Source organism: Lissotriton vulgaris, chromosome 1_1, assembly GCF_964263255.1.
Source record: "Lissotriton vulgaris chromosome 1_1, aLisVul1.2, whole genome shotgun sequence".
Classification (NCBI taxonomy): domain Eukaryota; kingdom Metazoa; phylum Chordata; class Amphibia; order Caudata; family Salamandridae; genus Lissotriton; species Lissotriton vulgaris.
This window is the reverse complement of record NC_141685.1, coordinates 53,028,219-53,040,305: the sequence shown is the minus strand read 5'-3', so window position 1 is coordinate 53,040,305 and position 12,087 is coordinate 53,028,219. Positions and strand designations below refer to the sequence as shown.

The following is a 12,087-nucleotide window of genomic DNA, read 5'->3' as shown; positions in this document are numbered from 1 at the left end:
CGCAAGTCAACACACACCGCAAGACATGGTCCATTCAGGCAGACCGATAGCCAAGCGACAGTCCAAGCACACTGCCAGCCACGCACTAGTCCACACACCCTGCCAGCTAAGCGCAAGTCAACACACACCGCAAGACATGGTCCATCCAGGCAGACCGATAGCCAAGCGACAGTCCAAGCACACTGCCAGCCACGCACTAGTCCCCACACCCTGCCAGCTAAGCGCAAGTCAACACACACCGCAAGACATGGTCCATCCAGGCAGACCGATAGCCAAGCGACAGTCCAAGCACACTGCCAGCCACGCACTAGTCCACACACCCTGCCAGCTAAGCGCAAGTCAACACACACCGCAAGACATGGTCCATCCAGGCAGACCGATAGCCAAGCGACAGTCCAAGCACACTGCCAGCCACGCACTAGTCCACACACCCTGCCAGCTAAGCGCAAGTCAACACACACCGCAAGACATGGTCCATCCAGGCAGACCGATAGCCAAGCGACAGTCCAAGCACACTGCCAGCCACGCACTAGTCCACACACCCTGCCAGCTAAGCGCAAGTCAACACACACCGCAAGACATGGTCCATCCAGGCAGACCGATAGCCAAGCGACAGTCCAAGCACACTGCCAGCCACGCACTAGTCCACACACCCTGCCAGCTAAGCGCATGTCAACACACACCGCAAGACATGGTCCATCCAGGCAGACCGATAGCCAAGCGACAGCCCACAGACACCGCTAGCAAAGCGCAAGTCAACACACACCGCAAGACATGGTCCATCCAGGCAGACCGATAGCCAAGCGACAGTCCAAGCACACTGCCAGCCACGCACTAGTCCACACACCCTGCCAGCTAAGCGCAAGTCAACACACACCGCAAGACATGGTCCATCCAGGCAGACCGATAGCCAAGCGACAGTCCAAGCACACTGCCAGCCACGCACTAGTCCACACACCCTGCCAGCTAAGCGCAAGTCAACACACACCGCAAGACATGGTCCATCCAGGCAGACCGATAGCCAAGCGACAGTCCAAGCACACTGCCAGCCACGCACTAGTCCCCACACCCTGCCAGCTAAGCGCAAGTCAACACACACCGCAAGACATGGTCCATCCAGGCAGACCGATAGCCAAGCGACAGTCCAAGCACACTGCCAGCCACGCACTAGTCCACACACCCTGCCAGCTAAGCGCAAGTCAACACACACCGCAAGACATGGTCCATCCAGGCAGACCGATAGCCAAGCGACAGTCCAAGCACACTGCCAGCCACGCACTAGTCCACACACCCAGCCAGCTAAGCGCAAGTCAACACACACCGCAAGACATGGTCCATCCAGGCAGACCGATAGCCAAGCGACAGTCCAAGCACACTGCCAGCCACGCACTAGTCCACACACCCTGCCAGCTAAGCGCAAGTCAACACACACCGCAAGACATGGTCCATCCAGGTAGACCGATAGCCAAGCGACAGTCCAAGCACACTGCCAGCCACGCACTAGTCCCCACACCCTGCCAGCTAAGCGCAAGTCAACACACACTACCAGCAAAATGCAGGTTCATATACAGTCAGCCAAATGCCAGTATACACGGACCATCAGCCAAACTCATACACAGAAGCGAGTGTCTAGTGGTTTTCTGCCTAAAAATATCGCTGATCTGCCCAAGAGGGTGGGGGGCAGAAGCAGCAAAACTCTGGTCTCAAAAAAGGGGAGCAACACTTGCCTAAGGCCATAAACATATATCTGGTTCCTAGTGGGCTTTCTGCCCCCCCCCCCCCCCCCGGAGCAGATCGGGGGCTGTTGCCCTTTTAGGGGAGGGGGGCATTGGAATCGCACCCATCTTTTATTAAAAATAAATCCTGGTGTCTAATAGGCTTTCTTCCCCCAGGGGCAGATCTGGGGTAATTACCCCCACCTGCCCCCTCAAGACACACAGAAACTGTCACAGTTATTTTCGGGGGGGGGGGACATTAGCATACATGTGGAAAACAAGAAATCCCTGGGGCCTAGTGAGTTTTCGCCCCCCCGGGGCAGATTGGGGGCGAGTACCCTCAACAACGGCATAACGAAAGTTGTGGTGGCCCCCCTGCAAGGTACATGGAGGGGCCCGCTCCGAACTTAATCCAGAACTCTCAGGCTGGAATACAGTGCTGAGGGGCCCCCTGCACCGCGGGGGCTGTGGGGGCCTGTGTTACACCACTGACCCTCAACTGCCCCCAACGTGGGGCAGAAATACTTCTTTTTTATAATTGTGGGTGGGGGCATGGCCTTCCCATTGTGGGTAGCCCCCATCCCTCTTTTATAATAAAAATGAAATCCCTGGTGTCTAGTGGCTTCACCCCCCGCAGGAGGGCAGATCCGGGGTAGTAACCCCCATCTGCCCCTGGGTGGGACAGAAATACTGTCCCTTTTGTTTTGGGGAGTGGGCACATTAGCATGCTCATTCTGGGAAGCCCCTGCTCCTCTTTTAGGACAGAAATAAAATCCCTGGTGTCAAGTGAGCTTTCTGCCCCCCTGGGGGTAATAAGCCCCATCTACCTCCCAAGGGGGCAGACATACTGTCCCTGTTGCATTCGGGGTGGGGGCATCGACATGCCCATTGGGGGCAGCCTCCACCTCTCTATTATAAAAAAAATCCCTGGTGCTTAGTGGGTTTTCTGTTCCCGTGGGGAGATGGGGGCAGAAAGGCTGTGCTACTTTTTGGACAGTTCGGGGCAATTATAATGCCCATTTAGGGCAGCCCCCTCCCCTAAATTTAAATAAATAAGAATCCCTGGGGTCTTGTGTGCCTTCTTACCCCCGCCCCCACAAGGAAAGACTGAATATGGACAAAATATTATGGGGGAGCAGAGGCCCTTGCCCAAGGGTCCCCTCCCTGGTGTATAGTGGTAGATCCCTGCCTGTGGCGATCCCCACGCAGAGATGCACTAGATTCTCTCCTTTCCGATGATGCTCTCCCGTCTGCCTACGTGCTCGGGGCTGAGACAGATCCAGGAGCTTGTAAGCAGTCAAAGTGAAATGAGCCGATCAGCTAATTTCACTTTCACTATAGTGACGTCAGCGCGCCATGCACGCCGCTCGTCAGTACACTGAAAATAAAGTGCCTCTGGCAGCGGGGGAAGCTCTACCCCAGCTCCCAAGGCTGAAGAACAAAAAAAAGGGATTTGAAAATAATGGGCCTTGGACGCAACGGTAACATCCTTGGCACCAGAGCGCCACAACTTTGGACGTAACCGTTACGTCCAAGGAATGAAAGGGGTAAGTAGATCTTGCTCTGACACTGATGTAAACTGTTGTCAAATGGATGAAAAGCAGATGCTTACAACTCAACACCGACAAAACAGAAGTACTCATCATGGCCCCCACCCCGACGCCTGGAACGGTACCTGGTGGTCCACCGCCCTCAGAAGCCCACCCGCCCTCACAGGCCACGCATGCAACCTTGGAATCATCCTTGACTCTGAGCTTAAAATGGACCGCCAGATCAACTCCGTCACTTTGTCCTGCTTCCACATCCTCTGCCTCCTACGTAAGACCTTCAAGTGGATCCCCCTCGAGCACAGAAAAGATGTCACCCACGCCCTTGTCACCAGCAGACTCGACTACGGCAACGCACTCTATGCCGGAATAAACAAAAACCTGACCCACCAACTACAAAACACCCAGAACGCCTCCACAAGACTGGTCCTCAACTTACCACAACACCTGCGCACACTCCACTGGCTCCCCATCGATGCAAGAATCACCTTCAAGATCCTCACCCACGCACACAAAGCCCTCCACAACACCGGACCAGCATACCTCAACAGCTGAATCAACTTCCGCGCACCCCAAAGAACCCTACGATCAGCCAAGCTCTCCTACTCTGTGGTTCCCTACACCAGAAAGACCAGATCTGGAGGCCGCTCCTTCACCTTCCTCTGTGCCAGGGCATGGAACACCCTGCCACTCCACCTCAGGCAGACAGCATCACTCCCCATCTTCATGAGAAACCTCAAAACCTGGCTCTTCGTCAGACCCCCTCCTGGATGGACTGGAACCTGCACCCCTCCCCCAGCACCTTGAGACTCCTACGGGTGAGTAGTTGCCCTTTAACACACCCATGATTGATTGATTGATTGACAATGCTTCCCAACCATGATGTGTTCTATATATGCCACATATATTATGTCATTGATGCTTCCTGCAACCTGCATCGCTCAAAGAGTTTGCTCTTGTTGATGATTAACAAGAATGGGAAATGCAATCAAATATTTATGAGATAATGAGATGCAAACATACCTCTATCCTGCACATCCTGGGACTAGACTGCAGGAAAGAGATCGATGGGAAGGTTTGGAGGTGAGCAAAACACTGAAACATGGCCTGAAAGAGCAAATTTCAAAAAAATTGTTAGGAGAATATAGATGGAAATTAGAAATGACAATAGGGACACCCAAGAGAAGGAAATAAACTCACTAGCCCTGTGATTTTTATCAGAGCAAAAAAAAAAGTAAATATTGTATTAAAAGTTTGGAAAACACTGAATAAACCCACAATTTAGAACCCATAGAAACTGAAAACAGAAAATCCTATGCATCTTGTTTTCAATGCCTATGAACAGAGAAGAGGCCTTGCTGCATGCATGGGAGGATTAAATATGAGTCCTAGTGTGTCATGACGGTGCACCAGGTGCGGTTTTCTGTAGTCATGAATTCCATTGGGCTCTGGGAAGTGCGGTCTTTTTATAACTGTGTTAAACGTGGATGCTGATAATGATAAAGCTAGGAATGGAATGCATAACACTCGAGACAGGCTGAATCTTTACTCTTAGGAAAATCAAAATTCTGAGCATGCATACAACACAGAATGTGAAGTGCGCACTTGGATTAGAACAAACAGATGATAGGCAAGAAAAGAAGTGGAGAAGAGCTAAAGCGAAAGGGAGGGAAAGAAACCCAATGGTTGTGGCACTCTTTCTGTTAACCTTAGAGCTCCTGGCATTCACCATATGCTTCTCAGAAGACATTTGGGAAACTGAAATCATACGCGGCGACCTGAAAATTAAGCTGAATGGGGACAACATACTCCTCACTTTACCCTCTCCAGAACGTTCGCTGTCAGCATCGACGTTCACCATATCAGACTTTACAACATTTTCCAGGTACAGAAGGAAATGGACCAAAAGTGAAGTCTTACCCTTGATGGTCTATACTACGAGGGAAGCCCTCCATGAACATCCATTTCGGTAAATCGCCACCAAAATTAAATATTATGAGTATTGATTACCACCGATTTTCCAACGATGATCAAAGACAATATGACTGCACTGACTGATCAAATGCACAGGGATTTCACTAAATGGATCAAACTGCAATTGTCGCTGTGGGGACGAGTCCAAACAGTGAACATGGTGGTAGCCCGAGGGTTAACTACATTTTCAGCATGCTGCCTATACTGGTCCCGGCATCAGAACTATGCCTAATAGACGCAGCCCTTAAAACATCTGGCAAGGTGAGACCCCAGGACTGTCACAGGAAGCATATCATCCTGCCACAGATCTCTAACGCACCAATTAGGTACGACTGAAACAACAACAGTGGGTGGGCACAGGGACCGCAGGTGGTATATCTACATCATCCCTCACATATACCTCAAACAGAACTGCTTTGTGGGCCCAGAGCTGTACGGCGATGAAGGGGGAAATCTACACCACCATGTGCTCCCCCTTTGGTCGGGGTGTTGGTTTGTATCTTTCCTGGGACACTGTTTTTCTCACAGATCAAGATCATTGACCCAGAGGGTCGCAATGTGATATTAGCAGGTAAAATAGATGGCAAAGATATAGCCTGTGTGAACATTTATGCCCCCAATGTGGGCCAAACTATCATCCTATTCTCCCTAATTTTCTCGTCACCCGAATACATCGTTACTCTATGTTACATGGAGGAGATTTTAACTGCATGGCTGATGTCACTTTAGATGGATCACACCCCCACCACCCATATCCCCACTACATAAAACTGCCCACGCATTTCAATGCTGGATTAACCATTGAGGATTTGTTGACACCTGGAGAACCTCAAATCCAGAGGGCCGCTCCGAATCTTATTACACAGCTATGCACAAGCTATCAATACACTTAAATACTTTCTTATCCTCGGCTAGCGTACATGCAAGAGCTAGATGGGTCAAATATCTGGTGAAAAATACTGCAACCACCACCCGTTATTACTGATTCTGGCCTGGGCGCTGTCCAGACCCCGCACTGCGACATGGAAGCTCAATACTGCAAAGCTGATGACCCAGTTGTCAGATCTACCCTAGGGCACACGATCAGTAATTACTTAATGGAAAATAGCGGTACGACTTCCTCCCCACAAGCGGAGTGGGAGGCATTCAAACTAGTGCTACGTGGTTGCAGAATATCAGCAGTAGTCGGGACTCGGACCAAGCGTCATACTGAGATCAATCACTTGGAGCACCTCTTAATAAAACCCGATCTACCGACAGAGGGAGCACAGGTACCGCATGATAGACTGAGAGAAGAAAGGGAAAAACTCCTCAAACTAGTGGAGAAACTCCCGGCCTACTGTTGTCGAGCCTTTATACAACTAGGGCATACATAGAATGTTATAAAACCGGCTGCTTATTAATGTGGCTGGCCAATCCTGATAGACAGGGTCCCCAAATACTGCAGAGGCACAACAAGGGGAGGGTTACCTGGTTTACAGATAAGCCGAGCTTAATAGGTAATAAAGGTAATAAAGAAAAATGGCCGACTGGTAGGAGCTCTCTGTAGGAGCTCCAAACGCTTGGGATCCCTTTTTTGGGAATATCCCAATCAGCAGCAGTCACCGAACGGATTCTGACACCCAAGAGTAACAGGAGTATCCAGCGCTTCTTATGTGGAGCATTCTGAACAAGGACCTCGCAAAATAAGAGGGCTTACATGGGCTTAGACCACTGAGGGGACGCCATCTGCGGGTCGACATGCTGTGGAGATGACCGGGCCTTCCTGGACGCAGCCCATCGTCGGATTCTGACACCCAAGCGTAACAGGATTATTCAGCGCTCCTTATGTGGAGCATTCTGAACAAGGACTAAATAGGCCTATGCTCGAATTGCCACAGAAGTTCGACGACCGCTGAAGCTTCGCCTGTGTGGAACACCAAAGGGCGGGGTGCTCTGCCATGGATTAAGGAGAGGGAGGCTAGCTGGACAGGAATCTCCCCTAGCGGCCACCGGCGACCGCTGGACGAGCCTCCATGATCTCATTTCGACAGCAGCAGCAAGCCCCGGAGTTCCGAGGACGAGGCTGCAGGATCTCGCTCTGACGACTGAATTTCCCCACTTCAGCGGGGCCAGCACGCGCTGGGCTGCTTTTCGATCAAAAACTGAGGGCCCATGCCGGGCTAATTATCGCTCTGTGTTTTTTTGCCACAGCAATAGCAAGCGCCGTCGTCCTGAAGTCGAGGCTACTTGTCTTCTGTACCGCAGCAGCAGCAAGCATTGGAGACCCGGAGAAGAGGCTGCAGGATTGCGTGGAGGCAGCAGGGTCTCCCAGTTCCCCCACATCCGGATTCCTCACAACAGCAGGGCCCTCACGCACTGGGCGCCTGCCGTTTGAAGTTCCAGAGGCTAGGTCGGGCCGATTAACCTCGCTTCGGCTCGGTGCAGGAAGTCGCATCTCTGCCCCGCCTACACAACAATGCCGAAAGTACGTTTGTTTTGGATCCTTTTCAGGAAGTCTGGCCTCATTAGGGGATGTTTACAGCGTCCTTGGAACCTGGGCAACATGACCCCCAGTCACCAAAGGGGGGCCTGGAGGTAACCTGCAGCCCGACCAGTCTTTGACAGTAACGACGACAGCGACAACATCGTGGCTGTTTTGTTGGTACCTCTGCTCATCTCTATTCTGTTTTAAATTTTATTTTCAGTTTGACCCTTATTCTCTTGATGTACTTTGCGATTAGTAGGAGGGTAGTGGCTTTGGATTATATCCCCACAAAATGGCCGTTTGCGTAAACAACAAAGACAAGGGGGTCACCTTCAGCCACTGGGCATGCCTTTGAGAGATAAACAGCAACCTTCTGACCCAAATCATAACAACTGAAACAGGACTATAACCCTCTACAGTCCTATGGTCACTGAAACAGGTCTACTCCGGGGTTCTCACAGCCTATGGAAACAGAAAGAGGACTGCATAGATGCCTATGAGGATCTTGCCTAAGGAGTTGTCCATATTAGACTGACAATACCGCTGGAGTACAGCACATTGATTGTTGACCACTTCCCTCTCCATTCGCATTTCAGGTCAGAATTTCGTTTCACTGCATTCCTCCCGCATTTCATTTCATCTCATTGCATTCCCCCGCATTTTAATTTCATCTATTTAATTTAAGTACTTCATTTCACTGCATTCCTCCCTCATTTCATTTCATTGCATTCCTCTCTCATTTCATCTCATTTTCTTACATCCTCCCTCATTTTATGTCTTCTTTCTCTTTGCCCTTGGTCTCTTCTCTTAGCTAGTTCATTCCACACCATACTCTGCTCCTGGCACCTATGGTACTTTCAGTAGTATATTAGATCCAACCCCTGTTTTCCCCCTCAGCTCAATATCCAGCCACCTCCTTAGTTGCTGTTTCCCCCTCCCATACCCATCCACCTCCCCTAGCCCATCACGCCGCATTGCAATGACCCCTCAGGAGCCCCATACACGCTCTGCGCCCCATATCATCTCACCAACTGTGCTGGTCATAGCATGGAGCACACAGACACACATACCTACACCATCATCTACCCCCCAACCTCTCAAGAAAATCAGCCAAACGATTCAAGCACAATTTGATAAAACTTCACCCTGAAACACTCCTAGCTGACCCCTATTTCTCGATACACCATGGTAACAAAACCTCTGATATCATTTTCCACACGAAACGAAGAGTGCAATTTAGGAGAGCATTCCTACCCTTATTTACGATTTCATCCTCTAGGAAAACCGCGCATGGTCTAGTTATTTATATGACCCCATCCCAGCTCTTCCAAGGGACAGCAGCCATCACGATCTACAATAACGGAACCATCCTCATGCTAAGCCCCACTCTGCCACCCAAGCTACTCCCACCACCAATGCTTAAAATATCACATCGCCAATCCCGTCTGACAGCCATGCCCCAACACTTCACCGTCCATTACTGGCTTCGGCATCATACGCCACCTCCTTCTACACCACTCCCCCGCACACTGCACTTCACTTCCCCAAACACTCCCCCCCATCTATGCTCCTCTATTACACCGACCACTTCTCACACTGGAGACTCACGCCGACTAACTCACATGTTGTACTTCCTCCGAGCACGACTGAGAAACCATTTGCACCCCCATAGATATTGATTCCTCTCCATGCTCGATCATTGCTTCCCCCACTAACATCATCCCTTCCATAACCAACTCTACTGCTACCTCGTCCTTGCTGCACAATGTTACTCTTAGTATGCACTCTCCCCATTCCAGTCCACCCCACCCCGTTCAGTCGTTGGTACCTCATAGGACACCCCATTACCACTTAGATAACACGCAGCCCTCAGACCACTCATCACACCGAGTGCACTTCCCACACCCACACCCCAGCCTGCCACACCCACAACTCAGCCATCTACATCCATAACCCACCCATCCACACCCTCCCCCAACCAGCCACACCCACAACTCAGCCATCTACATCCACTCCTACGACTATACTAATTCTGGCACCTGAATATAGACTGGACCAGACCACAATGCAGCCATACACACTCATAACACAGCCACCTACCACACTCATAACCGCTCCAGACCCCAGACTGGATGAAATCATGATCACACTTCACCAAATCAAAGAAGAACTCCAAGATTTTAAAGAGGTGATATCGAGTCAATCATGGGGCGTTAGAACTACTAGACTCCCAAGCTAGCAAGCAAGCAAGGAGGCTCCAGAAACACCTAACATTGACCTCAAAACTCACTCTACCCAGCTGGAAATCAGTTCCCTCCCATAATAACTCAACCTGCCCAATCCGAAGCACCAATCCGTTTTCGGAAAGCGATCTACTTTCTCTTCTACACTCTCATGAACCCTCTCTTGCGATCCCCCTCACTACCACTGCACTGTCTATCCACACCATCCCCCCAAACCCTCACAGGACTACTAAGCATCGGTATCTGGAGTGGGTCCAACAAGCCTTGGCAACAGCAACCCACGCAAGATAACAAGATTGGCTTTGGTGCAGACCAGCAAGGTCTGAGTGACTCCACCTTTGGAGGGGAGTCAGAGTATATCGGGAGCAACCAAGAAAACTCAGTAAAGGAAAGATTGTCCTTCGTGGGGACCCACTAGCCAACGGACTAGAGATCACGAATGAGCCTCGAGCAAAAATGCACAAAGTAGGCCCACGGAACACTCGTGGAGTGTAGGCCTCTGAGCTTCGGTGCAAAAGGTGCTTGGAGCAGGGGCTTCAAATGACCCAATGCACAACTTCGGGAAACTTCGGGAGTAGGAGCAGTTGCAAAAATGCAGGATGTCCAGGCAGAGTGCCCCAGCAACTGGTTTGAACTGGGAAATGCATGGAGCACCTTCTATGCCCCATGCAGTGTCTGAAAAGCATTCATTGAATGCAAACCACCCTACCCAATGCACTAAAGCCTGTCTGGGGAGTTGCTAACACCTCCCTGGACAGGAAACCTATTGTCCAGGCCTCCCCTGCCAGAGTTGAGTCCAGCAGCAGGAGGTCAGACTCGTGTCTGTGGCAGCAGCATCCATTTTGTGATGCTGAGACTTTTTTAAACTTTAACTGGGTATACCAGTGTGTACATGTCTTCTCCCTCCAGAAGGGTGGAATGCAACCCCCGCCGCCATAACTGGCGGGGGGGGGGTAGTATTACAAAGTGTTTGAAACCTTACACAACATGTTTTGATAAAGCCAAACCAAAGTTAGCATTAACCGCAAGGCTTATAATGCACTTATGAGTATATGGTATGGCTATATCATAGAACAGCTATAAGGAGATGGTTCCGAAAGCTGCAGAGGGGCTCCGCTCATGCTAGAGCACCCTCTCACACAAAACCAAGCACTCTGCCTTGATTGTTAAGGCCTGCCATAGGAGTGACTTATAGGTTACTATGTGTCTATATATAGGTAGATATAGGGTTAACATATCTAAGTAAGGGGGGCTTATACCACCCTATCCAGGCTGCAAGTGCAGACCTGTGGTGCCTTTTTTGGAAGGCTGTCCAGTGGTGGCATAATACATGCTGCAGTCCCTGGTAGGCCTAGGGTGCACCTATGCCATGGGTACCTAAGGTACTATATATAGGGACTCACAAGGGTAACTCAGTAACCATTCTGGTATGCACCTAAAGTACATGGTATCAGTTTAGAGAGCGAACAACTAGGCTGTGGACCTGATTAGCAGGGCCACAGCCAGTCTAAAGTAAAAAAAATAGGGAAGCACAGCAAAAAGTGGGGGTAACCATAGGAAGCAGACCCTACTCTCCTACATAGAGTACGGAAGGGTCTCTCTGTGTGGCCTTCCGAAAGTTACAACTGCACCTTTAAGAACTTCAATAAATGCTGCTGCGAGACCCATCCCTGGGTCTAAAAGAAGGGCTCACATCTCCCCAGACCTACCATCCTTGAATTGGCTACCACGGGAAGCCAGAATTAATTTGAAAATAGCGTGTATAACGCACAAAGCCCTGCATCACAAGGCACCCAGCTATCTGGCACAGAAACTGACAATTGCTGGTGGATAAGATCCTCAAGAAGTGCGGAAAGCCTATCACTGAAACCGCAAAGATTCAGCAAGAAGAAAACCTACAAACGATCCTTCTCTGGGATGGCGCCAGGATTTGGAATGCCCCAGAAACCAGACTTAACTCTTCCACGGCATCTTTCAAAAAGAAAGTAAAATCGATTCTCATGGCCAAATTCCCCCGAGCAAAATCTAAAATAATGTTGATACCATACGTACTCGCGCTACTAATCCTTATTATGACAATGGCCCATTTAGAGTTACTAATCATTCTATCTACCCTTCACCGGACTCAACTGGATTGCTTC

The 12,087-nt window shown here is 50.2% G+C and overlaps 1 protein-coding gene across 1 annotated transcript in view; it reads right to left on the bottom strand.

The window, feature by feature from the left end:
- Positions 1 to 4,369, bottom strand: part of LOC147737216 (uncharacterized) — a 30,801-nt gene extending 26,432 nt beyond the window's left edge. Inside the window, exon 1 of the mRNA XM_086919431.1 lies at positions 4,286 to 4,369. The gene's annotated coding sequence lies outside the window, so the exon portion shown is untranslated. The remainder of the gene's footprint in view (positions 1 to 4,285) is intronic.
- Between the last annotated feature and the right edge of the window lie 7,718 nt (positions 4,370 to 12,087).